We start from the raw sequence: 15,554 nt of genomic DNA, 5'->3' as shown, positions 1-15,554 counted from the left end.
GTGGAGGACTGTCTCCCATGGGAGGAACCCCATGCTGGAGCATGGAAAGGACTCTTCTCCCTAAGCACTGGCAGGAACAACCTGTGATGAACTGACTGTAAACCCCATTCCCATCTCCCTGTACTGCTGGGGGAGAAGGTAGGGGTGGGAAGGAGGGAGGGATAGGGTGAAAGTGGTTTTAAGGTCTTATTTTACTTCTCATTATCGTGCTCTGATTTTGCTAGTCATAAATTCAATTAATATCCCCAATTCAAGTCTGTTTTGCCTGTGATGGTATTTAGTGAGTGATCTCTCCTGGTCCTTGTCTTAACCCCTGAACCCTTAGTTATATTTTCTCTCCTCTGTTGCAGAGGGGAGTGATAGAGAGGTTTTGGTGGGTGCCTGGCATCCAGACAGGGTTAACCCACTACAGCCTCCAAAGACTGTACTACACCTGAGTCAAACCATAGAGTTCAGCCTCAGTTTTCCACTGAGAAACCTCTGATTTTGACAAAAAATGGCCATATTCAGGCCCTCACCAGAGCTCAGCACCAGATGCTAAAGCTTTTGCTAATGTTGCTAATGTGAGGAGAGATTTTCACAAGTGTTCACAAACTAGCAGCTCCCACTGTGACAGATTTTGAAAAAGACCGGTAATCAGTGTACACAGTTCTTAGGACTTCTAACCAGTTAGCTCTGTGCCAAAATAGGAACTGAGCTTTTATGAAAATCAGCTCATCACTGTGGTAATTAGCAGTAATCTGAAAGAGGCAGGCAGAAAGATTTTAACTTGACTTTGAGAGCTGCAGGCTGTAGTTCCTGTCTCTGAAAGAGGGGAAAAAGCAGAGTGGTACCCTCGTTTGTAGAATGTGATGGAATTCTCTGGTGACAACCATATTTTGGGTCCTGGTGTGAATGTCTTTCTCAGCTCTACTTGGGACAAACTTCTACTGGGAAGTGAGACTTACCAGTTTTATCCCCAGGGTATGAAGTTTTGGGGCTATAATAAACATAGATTTTAAAGCAACTGGAAAAGTTGGGTTTATTGCATTTCTTCATGATAGAGCACAAAGGCACTTGACCAAGGACTTCTGTTCTACAAAGCAGTACTGCACACAATTTCATACATAGGAAGATGACTTGAAGCTATACAGTCTGGAGCTTCATTCAGAGTATGGTTGGATTCAGGCCCTTGGTTTGATCCACTGTGGAGAAGAGGCTCAGAAGATGAATTGAAGTGGGATAAAACTTGGATGTTTAAAAGGCCCCAAAAGCCAAGCAGAGTTTTGATGTGGAATTATGCTCTGAACAACATTAGCAGTATTAGCAATTTTTAATTACTATGTGAGCGTCTTTCGGCAAGCCCATAGTCAGAACACCATGCTGAGGGTGCATTCAAACAGAAATGATACATTCAGGGTAATAAAACTCCCATTGTTTCTATGTACTATAATAAAGCCTGTAAACCACAGATGTGATCAAGACCATATTTTGCAGAGCAGTGCACATACAAGCAGGATGAGACAGGATTTCCTCTGCTCACAGACCACAAGAGAGGGAGGGAGAAGGTGAAGTTGAGGGAAAGGGACTTCTCCCCATGCCCAGCTTGGCAGTAGCAGAGCCCAACTCTGCCTTCTTGCTCACAGCCCTGCAGAGTGGGAAGTACTTCCCACAAGTACCAACTGCAGCTCAGATGGATGTTTTACGTTCCAGTTATAAAAGGAGGCCTTAATGGGCAGCCCTCTTTGCTGGCTTGGAGCCCAGAGGTGTCAGAAGAGGTCTGTCCACTTACACGAGCAGATGTGCACACTTACAGTGTGTTTGGGATTGTACCAACCAGGATAGGCTGCACCTGGTCCCTTGTACAGGGACAACAGGAAATGATCTACCAATGTCTGTCAAGCAACAGGGGACACTGATTTCTGGTGTAAAACTGCAGTTCATATAATTAACTAATGAGAACATCTTTGAGTTTTTCACCTATTTCCCATTTGGCATTGTTGATAGTGTAGGTTAAGCTGAACATGAAACCTTCCATGTACCTTCTGTGCCACTGCCAAACTTTTACTGGTATTACCAGCCCTGAGGCAGGCTGCTAACACTTGGGCTTCACAACAGATCTGTGTGAATTTCTACCTTTTTGTTATCAACTGACAAGTGACAATTGTACTAATACCAGCCCATTTGGACACAGACAGAGGCGAAATCTCCCAGAAGCCTGGAGATAAGTGCCATTTGGTGAGTGGACTTGTGTTAGAGCATCCCACTCACTTGCCAGGAGGCATGTCCATACCTTCAGTCTCATCTCTGAAGGCCTCATGGCCAACACTGAATTTTGAGCGAGTCTTTGGCTGGTTTTGTGCTTTAAGGGAGAGGATGGGGGTATAGGATAAGAAACATCATCCTTGGTGTAACAGGAGAGCATTGTAGCTCAGCAGCTCAGCCTTGAGCTTCCGCACTTCTTTCTTTTTTTTCTTTTTTCTTTTTTTTTTTTTTTCTTCCTAGGACTAGACCATGATGGGGAACAAAAGGTCTTATCAAGAGATTGCAGTGGTAGCAACACAGGACTTGAATTCAGGAGGGTGTATCTACATCCCTTTTATTCCCTTAGGGACTATGCTACTGTGAAAGACCCAGAAAAGGTCCACACAACTATGTCAAACACTGCTTCCAGTACAACTTTAAATTAAAAGTTTGAGTATACAATTACACGATGACCTATAAGAGAGGGGTAAGAGGGGGTTACTGGTTCATTTCTCTTATGGGTCAGGATACCACCACCAGAGATATTAAAGCAGTTTATAGGATGTATGATTCATTCTACAGAGGAAGGAACACACTTGAAAATCAAACTAAAATGATGATGCAAACAGCGTTACAACAAGTTTTTATCTGTGCATGTGACATCAGTGCAAATCTATGCAAAAAAAAATCAACATCTCAGCTTGGCCCCTTTAGGCATTTCTAAATATTCTCGATTAATACCCAATAATTGAAAATCTTAAATACTTGAAAATGTATTAAAGACATTATCATTTTTAGCATAGTAAAAATTAAAACCAGCTTTGAACATAAAGCATATTTTACCACATCTATCCTTAGCTATGATTACAAATTCTCCTCATTCCTTCACCAATAATTTCAAGTATTAGCCTGAGGCAAAACCTTTTTGGCATTCTCCTTATATTACCCATCACAGGATATGTCAATTTTAGTACCTAGGTCCTTTCATGTGCCTTTCCTTGAGGTGAAATCCTTAGCTATGAAGGGGCTGTGGCACTTCACCCTGTTTTCCAATGATCTTCATGCGATTCCAGCCTGTAACCAAGCAGAGCAAATGTTTACGCACAGAGCCGAAACAAATCAGCCCTGATGCCACCACTGAGAACTGAGTGACCTTTGGCAGAGGAATCCGGCTTCCAAGGTTCAGCAGGCAATGAGGATTAATTTTATGGTCTGGACAGAGTCCTGAATTCCAAGCATAGAAATTGGATGTTTGTAATAAGCTATTTACAGTTGCAGTTCTATTATTTTTATTGGTCCTCAAGGACCCACAAACAATGCTGCACATTTTGGTCACCGTCTCCTACCTCATTGTGTATTCACTGTCTCCATAAATAGATATTGCTTGTTGGACAGCATCCTCCATATCTCTCTCTCTCAAAGCAAGGAGCCATTGGGCTAAGAATTGCAAAGGCTGAGAGTGAAAGAAGATAAGTAGTAGAAATTTTTTCTCAGCTCCCACATGGAGTGGCTATAACTCTGTCACCAGAGGAAAATTTGGGAACTATAGGAACAACCACAGCATTTTTAGTAACACATATTTTCAGAACGTCCAAAAGAGGAAAATTCTGTCAGAGTTTATAGGATAAAACACCGTGATGAAATCTTTTCATAGTGTTGCTATCAAAGCCTTTCCTCTCTTCTCCCTGGTACCTGAATACCACAGACAGGATATTCAGCACATTTTATCTTTGCTTGCAGTTTCCGTCTAATGTATGAAGCCCAGGCAAAGCTGTATGGACAACTCGTTCTAGATAGATATAAAAGGTATGTTGGTGTATGAAGTAAGAGTAATTTTTCCTGTACACCCAGCCTAAAAGCTGCAGAGTGAGGGCCTGCAGAGGCACAGTTCTGGAGTCTTGGCTGAAGTTGACATAATAAACCTGAACTCTGCCAGGCACCATTCTAGGATCATTCAGCTTTTCTTCCTCCATGAATCTGTAGAATCTTCCAAATGCTCAGTACAGGCAGTACAGATTTATCAAGCATGAGGTTGGGAAGCTTCATATACAAGGAGTGTCTTGGGTCCACTGCAGTTTGAGCAGCAAATATGGTCCATATACTGCTCTTTGAAACTCTTTTCATGAACTGGTCTCACAAAGTGACTGATAGATGTATTTTACTGTAATAATGTTAACTAAACGTTAAAGCAAAAATGGACAAGGACTGCAGCAAAAACCAGCAGAGAAATCACACATTAAATTAGAAAGGGAATTTTTTTTTTAATTTTTTTTTTTCCCCCCCACAATTTCCTATTAAATCACCAGGGACACTAAGCAAGAACTGGGACGGGTGGAGGAGTTGCTGTATACTCCGGTCCAAACTTGTGTCATCATTAAACTGATATTATCAGTATAATATCTTCTTGGAAAAATACAGGAGTGAAGGGAAAGAAACAGCATGGGAAGGGAAGAGTCCAGACCCTCAGTCAGTAGTGTTCAGAGGAGAAGACATAGAATCCCACAGTCAGTTATTAACCAAGATCAATATTTATGGAACAGAGAATCATTTTAAGTGTACATTATTCATGTAGAGACTTGTAATGAGCACTTCATGCTTGAATAGAGAATGTGTATACTGGGATAATTTTAATAAGAAAGCTCATAGGAAACAGGATATATCTCCTCGGAAATGGTCAGTGTATCTGTCTCTCACTCTTGCTCCCATTGAATCAGTCAATATTTTCCACCATTACAATTCATAATCAGAAATATCCTTCAGCTGGAAGTTGGTAAGAATGGAATGAGATGTTTTAGACTTTGGTTTTGAAGCTCATATTTATGCAAACTGAATCCAGATTGTGGATTTTTCTTGAAAAATGGTAATGTAACCTAAATTATGTGAGGAACTCCAGCTATCCATTCCACATACCCAAACAGACAGAGGCCACTGCTGGGAGCATTCTCATTGCTCAGTTTGATGAAGTTGATTCCTTCATGAATCCTTCCTCCACTTGCTTTGTGAATCCTTCCTCCTCCCGGAGTGTGTATCAAGGATAAGGATGTGATAAACACTCTTAAACTAGGAAATGACAGCTTTGCTGTGACAACTGCTGAAGACACAAGTGGCTGGGTTACATGACTGCAACATATGAGCCCTTGCATTTGGGATTTGGCTTGTATTCCACACATTCATACAGCATCAGTCATTCACTGAGAGCCTGCTCTTTATGCTGTTGCTCTCACACACACAGAAGAGTATCACAGTATGCTGAGTCAGGCTTTAAAGGAATTTAGGCATATAAAGATGCTGAATGGCTTCTAATAGGATTTCCAAATATGCCTAAGCACACAACTTCTGAAAGGCACCTCTGAAAACCCCATAAAGCAACTATGTGCCCCTTAAAAGTGCTTGAAAACCTTATAATTGAAAGCAAGTAAATTTCTTGCACTCTTTACCTGTGATTTTCAACAGGGGCTGAAGAGCTTTAAGTGTTCTGGACTCTTTTAGTTTTGTGTCCTTTGAAAATCCCAGCCTAAGACCTTATCCATTGCCAACAACATCAAAGAGAGGAAGCTCAGCAAAGTGATTTAGAAGTTTAGAAGTACTCTAAATCAATCCAAAACATGTCACATGCTGGGTGACGTCTGCTATTGATCAAAGGGACAGGACAAGTCAAGTCAAGGAAACATGATTGGGAAAATAATAAAACGGGCCCAGTGAGTGTTTCAAGGTTTTTCTTAGCTTGAACGATGCCACTAAAGTGCACTGCTGGCCAAGAGGTGATCATCTGTGGGATAGTCCCTGGACAAAGAGGAGACATGGTACATTAGAGAGACAGTAAAAATGAATTTCCCTCCTCATGACCTTTTTTTCAATCTACAGTTTATTTATGTTCTTAACATTAAGACTACACACAACTAATTCCTTTCTGACAGATGATACATTGCTTACATAGCACAGTAGATTGGTACTGTGTAAGGACCTGGCAAAGAAGTTGGTGTTTCTGTGAAAAAGCTGTGGGAGATACTGTCAGCTCGCAGACCTGCTTATGAGATTAGGTAGCCTGGAAAGTGCAGAGAAGTTGGGAGATTTGCTTCCAGGACAGGGCTCTTCTCAAAAAGAACCATCTATAGGGATATCCATCTTACCTAGAGGAAGCTTTTTCCCTGGTGCTACTGAAGACACCGTCTGTCTCAAAGGTCAACTATTGTTTTATGCATGCTGGGTAGAGTTGTGTTGCTTTTTCTTTTTCTGTCAGAACTGAAAATCTGGTTGAGAAACATCTTACTGGCACAATTTGTGAAGGCCACCCACACATCCCTGTAACTTAAACCTCTGTACTTAACATAGGGGTAACGTGTCTCCCCAGGGAAGAGGAGGGAAGGATTATGTTGCAGAGTTACAGACATCTGCAGAGAAGGACGCATATGAAGCGTGTATGTTTTACAGAAGGAGCTCAGGAGAGGGGGAGAGAAAAGCTCTTTTTTGCCTGGAAGGATGGATGTTCATGCTCCAGGGTCAGATGAGGAAGGGGATGATGCGAGTTCGTGACTGAGAAAGGTGAGATGAATAAGGGCCGAAAGTCTCTTGGTATGATGTGACTGCAGGCTGTGCTGGAGATTCCTCCCCTCATAAAGGGCTGTGGGCTGAACAACATTATCCTGCACTGCAAGTGAGGCCAAACCAACAGCCCCCCTGCCTCAAGTCAATGTCTTCTCCTTGGATGCAGATTGTAGCCAAACTGATCAGTTTGCACAATTGCTTCCTTTTTTTTTTTTCTTTTTTTTAATAACATGAAGCAGTTAATGAATTTAAAAATAACAACCTTAAAGCTGATCCAAGCTACTCCACTGCAGCTGTAAGAAAAACTACACTGGTCCAGCTGGCCTACTGCAGAATAACTCAAGACAGCTGGAGACATGGTTAAAGGAACCTAGTCCTCCACAGCTGGGATGCCTAATGAAAAAGTATCGTGTGACGATCTCAGAGAATTGCTACTACAGAGGAAAGAAACCCTGGAGACAAGGGAAAGATAGTCTTAGAGAGGTGTAAAATTCTCACAGTCAGCCAGAGAAAGTAGTTGTATGTGCAGGAGAGCCAGCTCAGCCTGGCTTGCTATGGATTTGTGCCTGTGGTGGATTCGTGGCTGTCTGATCTGAAACAGATGCCAAGCGATGCTTTTATCAAAGTCAGGGAATTAAAAATCTTTCTCTCCCAGAAGGATTCTCTTCTGAGTCTTTCCCCCAGTGAATGGATTAATAGTCTCCATCTCTCTCCTACCTGCCTGTCTGAGACTTGCAGGAATTTGCTACTGCTTTGTGTGACTGAAATGAAAAGAGCCAGTGGGTTAAAAATGCATCAGATTGAGGAAGAATACACACAAAGACAGAACGTGATCCACTTCTTTAGGAAAACATGCTGAAAATATAGCTGAAGTGGAACATGCCATCTCCACAATGTATAATGTCTTCAGCCCCTGAATTTTCTTCCTGGTCTGGAAGTTTTTTTTGTTATATAAGGAGTGGAAGGACAGATCTATGCATTAAGGGCACTGAGGGCTTACAGCTGTCAAAAACAAACCCGTGATTTTCAGCTACTCTAAAGAGCTCTGGATAAGTGCAATCCTGCAATTACTTAGGGCCTGCCTGCCCTAAGTAATAGGAGTTTCACTGGCTTGCATCAGCCAGCCTCTGGCTCTTCTTATGCTAACCAGGCCAGCATTATTGTATTACATTTAATGGATCTCCTTATGTCATTCCATCCTTGCTTCCTTTTTCTGATCCATGTGCTTTCCCTCCCTCCCATCACCTCTTCCTCATCTCAGCTGGAGTATGCATACGTGTTCCTCTCCCCCTGTACCAGACACCACTGCAGTGCAGTGCTTATGATTACAAATCATCTCATTAAAGCCAGACAGCCACTCAGCTGGATGCAAATTACTGACCTCCTCCATTTATGAATGTCAGATTTTTCAGGGTGGGAAGGGAGGGAGGAGCAGGGTGAAAAGTGCTCCATTAAATGGTATCCATCAACCCTATCACATTTATAAGCTAATAAAAAGGCTAAAATGAAGTTCATTGGGACTGGCTGGATCTAGTAGTACCAGCTGGTTCTATGAAATATTAGTAGAAACTAGACATGTCTCTGTGTTGGAGTCAGTTAGGTGCAAGGATGATACTCTTATTGATAAGTTACTGCCCTGTCCATTCTTCTGAGTGACATCTTCAATTTTCCTTCTGGTAGTGTTAATCCTCCTCTGTATGTGACAAGACAAGTCTAAAACACAGGAGATTCTACTACTGAAGAATAAAGACACATATTTTACAGGGGATCAAAAAGCCTCAGCTTGTGGGTCACACCTACCATTTTGACCTTGTCCCAGCATCTGTGAACTTTGCTGCCTTTGTGAAATTCAAAGGCAGAGCTTTGGCTTTAACTGGTGGAGGGAGACATGTCAGGGAAGGTGTGGAATCTGAACCCTGAGAAAAAAAATGCAAACTGTAATGAAGAGTTCAGACAATGCAAATGCTGCTTAGCAGCATGGCAGAAGAGCTTGATTCAGGCAGTCTGGATGATGAAGGTTTTCCCATTTTGGTGGCTTCTCAGTTCAGTAGGTTCCTGAAATTACTTTGAATTAGGAATAAATGTGTGCTAAAAAAATCTGCTGTTTGCTGGGATACCGAGGTACCCTGGACATTCATATATCAAGGCAATTAGCTCAGCAGATCCAGACAGATAGGAAACCAACAGAAAAGCCAAATAATAAACAGGCCTGCACTAATCTCAAAGATCTACAGATGGTCCTTTCAGGTTGCATGAGCACTACAGCATTAGAGGGAAGGAAAGTGTACCAAATGACGTCTGTCCTAGGGCTGAGCAGATCATTTCCCTCCACGTTAATATCAATTAAGCACTTCTCACCAACACTGAGAAACATTCTCATCTAGCCTGGGCCAACCAGTCAGGGTGCTGGGGGTCTCTGCAATTACTGGGAAGTACAAACTGTAAAAGAGAACAAAAACAACTAAAGGAGGAGATCTCTTTGAGATGCCGCAGACAAAGAGTTTCAGAAAGACAGAAATATACACCATGAAATTTTTGTTCTTCTACGAATGTCTCCTCCCAAGATAATGGCCAGTCACAAGCTTTTAGAGACAAGAATAAATGCACTAGAACATATCCCTTGGCAGAGCCAGGCAGATGCAATGATAAATTAGCTGGCGGGTGGAAGACTACCTACTGTGCAGAGAACAGGTTGTCAAACAGATTCATTTATGGCTGTGAGAGTGATCAGTTGGGTTCTGAGCGGTTAGTGGAAATAATTATATCACATATAAACAGCATGTTTCTTACAAAGAACAGATATGCCATTGACTAGGTAGCAGAAGCACAACTTGTCATTGAGCAAACATACACGCAATAAATTTGAAGCTTAAAATCAAATCCTTTAGATTTCCCCAAAAGAAATCGGTTCAGAGGAGAGCTCAAGCATAAGCAATGTCAGTCAAAAAGGTAGCAGTTGCAATGAAAGGCTGGCAAGTGGTTTCTAGCAATATATTTGTTTGTTTCACCCAGAGGGGACAAGAGCCAAATGAGTCTTCAAAAAACAGTAGCTATTGCACACACAGACATCCATTCGCCAAGTGTCATGCTGCATAACTGCTTACAGCCAAAAAATATCCATTACTACAGTGAACAGATGTGAGCAAGAATAACAGGAAAGGAGAGCTGCTAAGAGAAGTTCTGCAGTGATATTCAGAATAATTCAAAGTACAGTAACACAGACAGGGAATCTCTCCAGGCAACAGTAAACTAGCTGTATCCTCACAAAGCATTTATATTATTCCCACTTTTTTTGACAACTGCTGGCATTTAAAACCATCTTTCAGGAGCAGATTGATGGAGTTGGTACCCCTGCAAAGATGAACAGAGGCGGAGAAGGAGATAAACATCCCTTGAGCTGTAGAAGGGTAGACAGCAGATAACATGGCAATCTGCACTGCCTTATGGTTCTGTCCTGGCTTGGTGTGCTGGCCTCAAGGCAAACAGTCAGTTTGAGAAGAAGCAAAAAATGGATAGGGAAGCATAGAACTGGTAGATCATAAACATTTTGGTGTTTGGCAGTGATGGAACACCTGACTTTTTGGAGAAGATAGAGGATCTATTTGTCTAGGTTAGGCACAGGAATCCCACAACCCTTTTTGGTCCTCAAAATCTCTCATCTAAGAAAAAGATGGTTATTAAGTACTTTGAAAATTAGACATGTGCAAAAAAGATTTATGTGAAGAACGGCTGGTTTGAGGCAGCCTGTAGAAGAGGTTGAAGAGTTTTACTCCTCTTCTGACTTAGCAAGCTAATTTTCACAACAGAAAATTACGGTTAAAATGTAATGCCAATAATCATATGAATAAGCCTGTAGTCTAGCAAGTGTTCACTCTCTGCTTTATTTTTTCTCCAAGGACAGCCAAAGAAGTCAGACTCTACCTAAGCTACTAGCTGGCCCCATCAGCAGAGTATGTGTGCTACATCCAGTGACTGTGTCAAGGAAAATCTATTAAACTGACAGTAACAAATACCCAACTCTCCCCCTTCCAAGGAGACTATAGTCAGCCTTGCTGGTGTTCTCTTTTGTCCCAGGAATTCTTGAATCCTATGCTACAGCTGCACAGCTTCAGTGAGAGCTCTGGAGGATAGCCCAAATCCAGCTTGGTAATTGGGGATAATTAACAGCATTTCCCCAGTCAGAGGAGGGACTTTGAACCTGGACCACTGACATCCTGCCTTAGTGTTTCAGCCACTGACTACTGTGCAAAGCGTGGCTGAGGAAAAAAGTTGTGGAGTGACAATAAGAAATTAGCCACCATTTCAGAGGAAACAAGCAGGACTTGTTAGGGTCTCAAAAAAATGAATGCAAGCATTTACCTTTGGGGTAGTGTCCCAGCTTTGGATTGGGAGTGAGGACCCTGGAGATATGCATCTTGCCTCTGCCCACCCAGGCCCTGCAGTTCTCTCTCTCCTGGTTATCTCTCAGCTACACACTGTAGTTCCCTGCTTAGGCTACAACCTGCTTTGAATCCCACTCTAAGAACATAATCTCCCTGTGAGCTGTGTACTGAGCTGCAGTGATTGCCTTATGGTACAACACTGGGCACACAAGGTGGTCACTGGACCTTACCAGGCTACTGAAAGTGGTCTCTGATGACAAAGCAAATTGAGCTATGTCCCACACAGGTCAAGAGCTTGAACCACTGGTCTCCACATGTGCATACAGATGCATATTTTTATGAGACAAAACTTTTCTGTTTTAACTCTTCTTCAACAAATGCCTCTAGGTAAAAGGGAGCATTCCCACCAAATGCTGACCTAATAAAAGATGTGGTCCCTGACTGAATAATTTTGCAGAAAGAAGAAACTCATAAAATCACATAGTGCTCACTTTGGCCCAAATTTTTTCATGCTGTATCAGTCATTTACTATTCATTACCAGGGCAATTCTCCCACTGAAGTCAGTGAACTAGAAAAGAACATGCTCTCCATGAGCATCTAGAATACATTTAACCAAGAACAGACAAAGTAAAAGAGGGGGGAATCTACATATTTTCCAAATGGTTTGAATGAACATACACCTGAAAAGGCTGGGATAGATGCATTTATGTGGATACTGACCCACCAGGCTTATCCAGACTATATCGGTTGCCAGAATTTTGAGCCAGCAGAGGAGAAATGCATTGATCTGAAGAGTGGCTGCAGCCAGTGTATCATGCTGAATATCTACACATGGAATCATAGTCTAATTTGGGTCTGAGCCCAGCTCCAGGATGCTTTTCAGGTGCATTTCATCCAAGAAGGGCTTGTACAAATATACACCTGGGAGGGTACTCTATTTTTGTCTCTGCCTTTGCTTAGCTGTACAGAATGTGCTTGGCTGATGCAAAACCTGCTGAAAACTCTGCCCAGAGTAAAGTAATGTTCCTGCATCAGACTTTTCCCCTCCTCCCTTTACTTTCCCTATCCTCTCCATTTTCATTTGGATTATACCCATCCCCCCTCTTTCTCCTCAATGAGGTAATGTTTATCTGAATTTGTTTGTATTTTAGTATCAGATGATGACCCTCACTCCTTCACATCATCAGCTGACTCTGCCCATGATGCCAAGTGACACAATGGGTGACAGCAGAGCAGTTACCAGCAGTTGCATCAGAAAAGGCATGTGACTGACACCTGCTCTCAGGAGTGAAAAAAGACTGAGCTCACACTGAAGGTGACTCAGCAACGCTTCTTTGCTGCTTGTTACAAAACAGGCAGGCACACTTTTATCAGTCCTACAGCCCTTTACTGTAAGAGGATTTGAAGAATCTTTACATGAGCCAAATGGCAGAAGCAACCTCAGCTTATACAGACTCAGGGTATTTCTGTCTACACATTTTTATAACCCCATGCTTGATGAGACTTGCAGTTTCACTCCCTGATGAGTAAGAATCTGAAAGAGCATGAAACAGCTGAATCATTTTTCATCTTTCCAGTTAAACAATATACAGAACAGGTGGGCAGGAGGAGGCTACTGAAGGCCAGCTACACATTCCTATTCCAAACAACACGTTGTTACTCAGTTGCTTGAGATCTGAGATTTAAACATAGACAGTGGATAATTTTTTTTACATTTCTTCTTATCTTGATACAACAAAATGAAGAAATCATCTCAGTGATTGCTTCATGTACAGCACTTCTGCACTTCACAAAGTTTGCATAAATGAAAATATGAGCTGACACTGTACTTTATCCTATCTACACCCTTATATTATATAAATTCTGCCCTGAACAGAAGAAATTGGGAAAATTGGTGGATGGAAATTGGACATGAGCCAGAAATGGGCACCTGCAGCCCAGAAAGACAACCCTATCTCGGGCTGCTTCTTCATCAGCATGGGCAGCAGGTCGAGGAAGGTGATTCTGCCCCTCTGCTCCTCTCTGGTGAGACACCACCTGCAGCATCGCATCCAGCTCTGGGGCCCCCAAGGTAAGAAGGACATGGACCTGCTGGAGCAAGTCCAGAAGACGATCAAGAAGATGATCAAAGAGCTGGAGCATCTCTCCTATGAGGACAGGCTGAGAAAGTTGGAGTTCAGTCTGGAGAAGAAAAGGTTCTGGGGAGACCTCAGAGCACCTTCCAGTAGGCACTATAAGGTGGCTTATGAGAAAGATGGGGGCAGACATTTTAGTGGGGCCTGTAGTGATAGGACAAGGGGCAACAGTTTTAAACTGAGAGGGTAGATTTAGATTATATATAAGGAAGAAATTATTTACAATGAGGGTGGTCAGGCACTGGAAAAGTTGCCCAAAGAAGCAGCGGATGCCCTAGCCCAGGAAGTGTTTAAGGCCAGTGTCATGGTTTGACACTGGCCCAACTCCAGGCACCCACGAGAGCTGCTCACACACCCTCCCCTGCCACAGCTGAGCAGAGGAGGGGAAAGGAAAAAAAAATTAATGAACGCTTCATGAGTGAGATAAGGACCAGGAGAAACACTTCAAGGGTGAAACAGGTTCAACTTCAGTTGCAAAGTGAATTTATTACTAACAGATAATGAGAAGCAAAATAAGCCCTTAAAACACCTTCTTCCCCGCAGCCCCTCCCTCCTTCCCACCAACAGCGCAGGGAGACAGGGCATGGGGATCTGGTCAGTTCATCACTGAGATTTCCTTCCACTGCTCCGGGAGAGGAGTCTTCCCCTGTGAGGCTGTGGGGTCCCTCCCACGGGACACAGCTCTCCCTGAACTTCCCCGGCGTGGGTCCACTCTTAGGAGCAGCAGCCACACCACCCCTGCTGCAGCGTGAGCCCCTCCCATGGGCACACAGCCCTCCCAAAACTGCTGCACCGTGGCTCTCTCTTTCCACGGGGTGCAGTGCTCCAAGGCCAGGCTGCTCCGGCCTGGGAGCAGGGCCCTCTCTCTCCACCGGGTCTCCCACTGGATCACAGCCTCCTCCAGGCATCCACCCGCTCCGGGACGGACACCTCCCCCACGGGCTGTGGGTGGATCTCTGCATTCCCCGTGGATCCCCAGGGGCTGTGGGTGGATCTCTGCATCCCCCGTGGATCCCCAGGGGCTGTGGGTGGATCTCTGCATCCCCCATGGACCCAGGGGCTGCAGGGGCACAGCTGCTTCACCATGGTCTGCACCTCAGCCTGCAGAGGCACCTCGGCTCCAACGCCTGGAGCACCTCCTGCCCCTCCTTCTCCACTGACCTTGGTGCCGCCAGGTTGTTTCCCTCACATGTTCTCACCTCCTCCTCTTCTCTGACTAGAATCCAAAATCCTGTGACTTTGTTTTGATTTTCTTCTTAAATGTGTCATCACAGAGGCGTTACCAACCTCTCTCATTGGCCCAGTTTTGGCCAGCAGCATTTCCATCTTCAGAGCCATCAGACATTGGCTCTGCCGGACACGGTGGGAAGCTTCCAGCAGCTTCCTCACAGGAGCCGTCTTTGTGGCCCCCTGCTACCTAAAACCAGGCCATGCCAAACCAACACAGCCAGGTTGGATGGGGCTTTGAGCAACCTGGTCTAGTAGAAGGTGTCACTGTCCGTGGCAAGAGAGGAGAACTAGATGATCTTTAAAGATCTCTTCCAACACAAACCATTTTTTTGATCCAAAGTTTCTATGATTGTTATCCTTTATCTGAGCTCACTGGGGACTTTTCTACCATTGGTGCAACAGAGTCCAGACCAAAGTGTCTCTTCTGATCACAGTGCTTGTCACCCTCACTCCCACCTCTCACAGAGTGGGGAAGACCATGGCATGTTGTTTAATCACAGTAGTTGAAGGTTGACATCTTAACGGGGTGAAAAGTGTGGGAAGTCTGCTGTCTCCAGTACTGTCTACCTTCATAAGGATGAGATAGCACTAATTTTGCCTCATTTTAGTCTTCATGCACAAGAAATGGATGTTACCCTCCTACCTTATTCTTTACTATGGCTCACACCTTTTTATGCTTCATTGTCCAACTTAGTAAAACAAGGATGAATTAGAGCTAATTGAAGTCTCAACTTCTGCAGCTGTAGCCTAGTGCTATAGGTTAATAATAGCTGATCTCTCCGAAAAGCCCTTAGAGCTTCTAAAATACCCCCACCCTTACACATTAACCAGACAAAAGTGAAATGACAAGGCAAGACAAAAAATTTCTAAGCCTCCTCATATCTCCATGAATAATATTGCTGCTCTTGTGGAAAGATCAGGGGGAAAGTGAATAAAAATATAAATGATATTTACGCCTTTCATCCATGTCTTGTTTGTTTTCTCTTTATCATGCATTGTATTAATGAGGAGGATAATTGTTATTTAATATCCTCTTCC

General features: G+C 43.4%; 1 long non-coding RNA gene across 1 annotated transcript in view; it reads right to left on the bottom strand.

Moving 5' to 3' along the window:
- The window catches only part of LOC121668534, a 137,834-nt gene extending 126,604 nt beyond the window's left edge, over window positions 1-11,230 (bottom strand). The window contains exon 1 of the long non-coding RNA XR_006017434.1: window positions 11,128-11,230. This is a non-coding gene — a long non-coding RNA (uncharacterized LOC121668534). The remainder of the gene's footprint in view (window positions 1-11,127) is intronic.
- Window positions 11,231-15,554: the final 4,324 nt, after the last annotated feature.

Source organism: Corvus kubaryi, unplaced genomic scaffold, assembly GCF_017639235.1.
Source record: "Corvus kubaryi isolate FWS band 111438036 unplaced genomic scaffold, C.kubaryi_AGA036_p1.0 37385, whole genome shotgun sequence".
NCBI lineage: Eukaryota > Metazoa > Chordata > Aves > Passeriformes > Corvidae > Corvus > Corvus kubaryi.
This window is presented reverse-complemented; position numbering and strand designations above follow the sequence as displayed.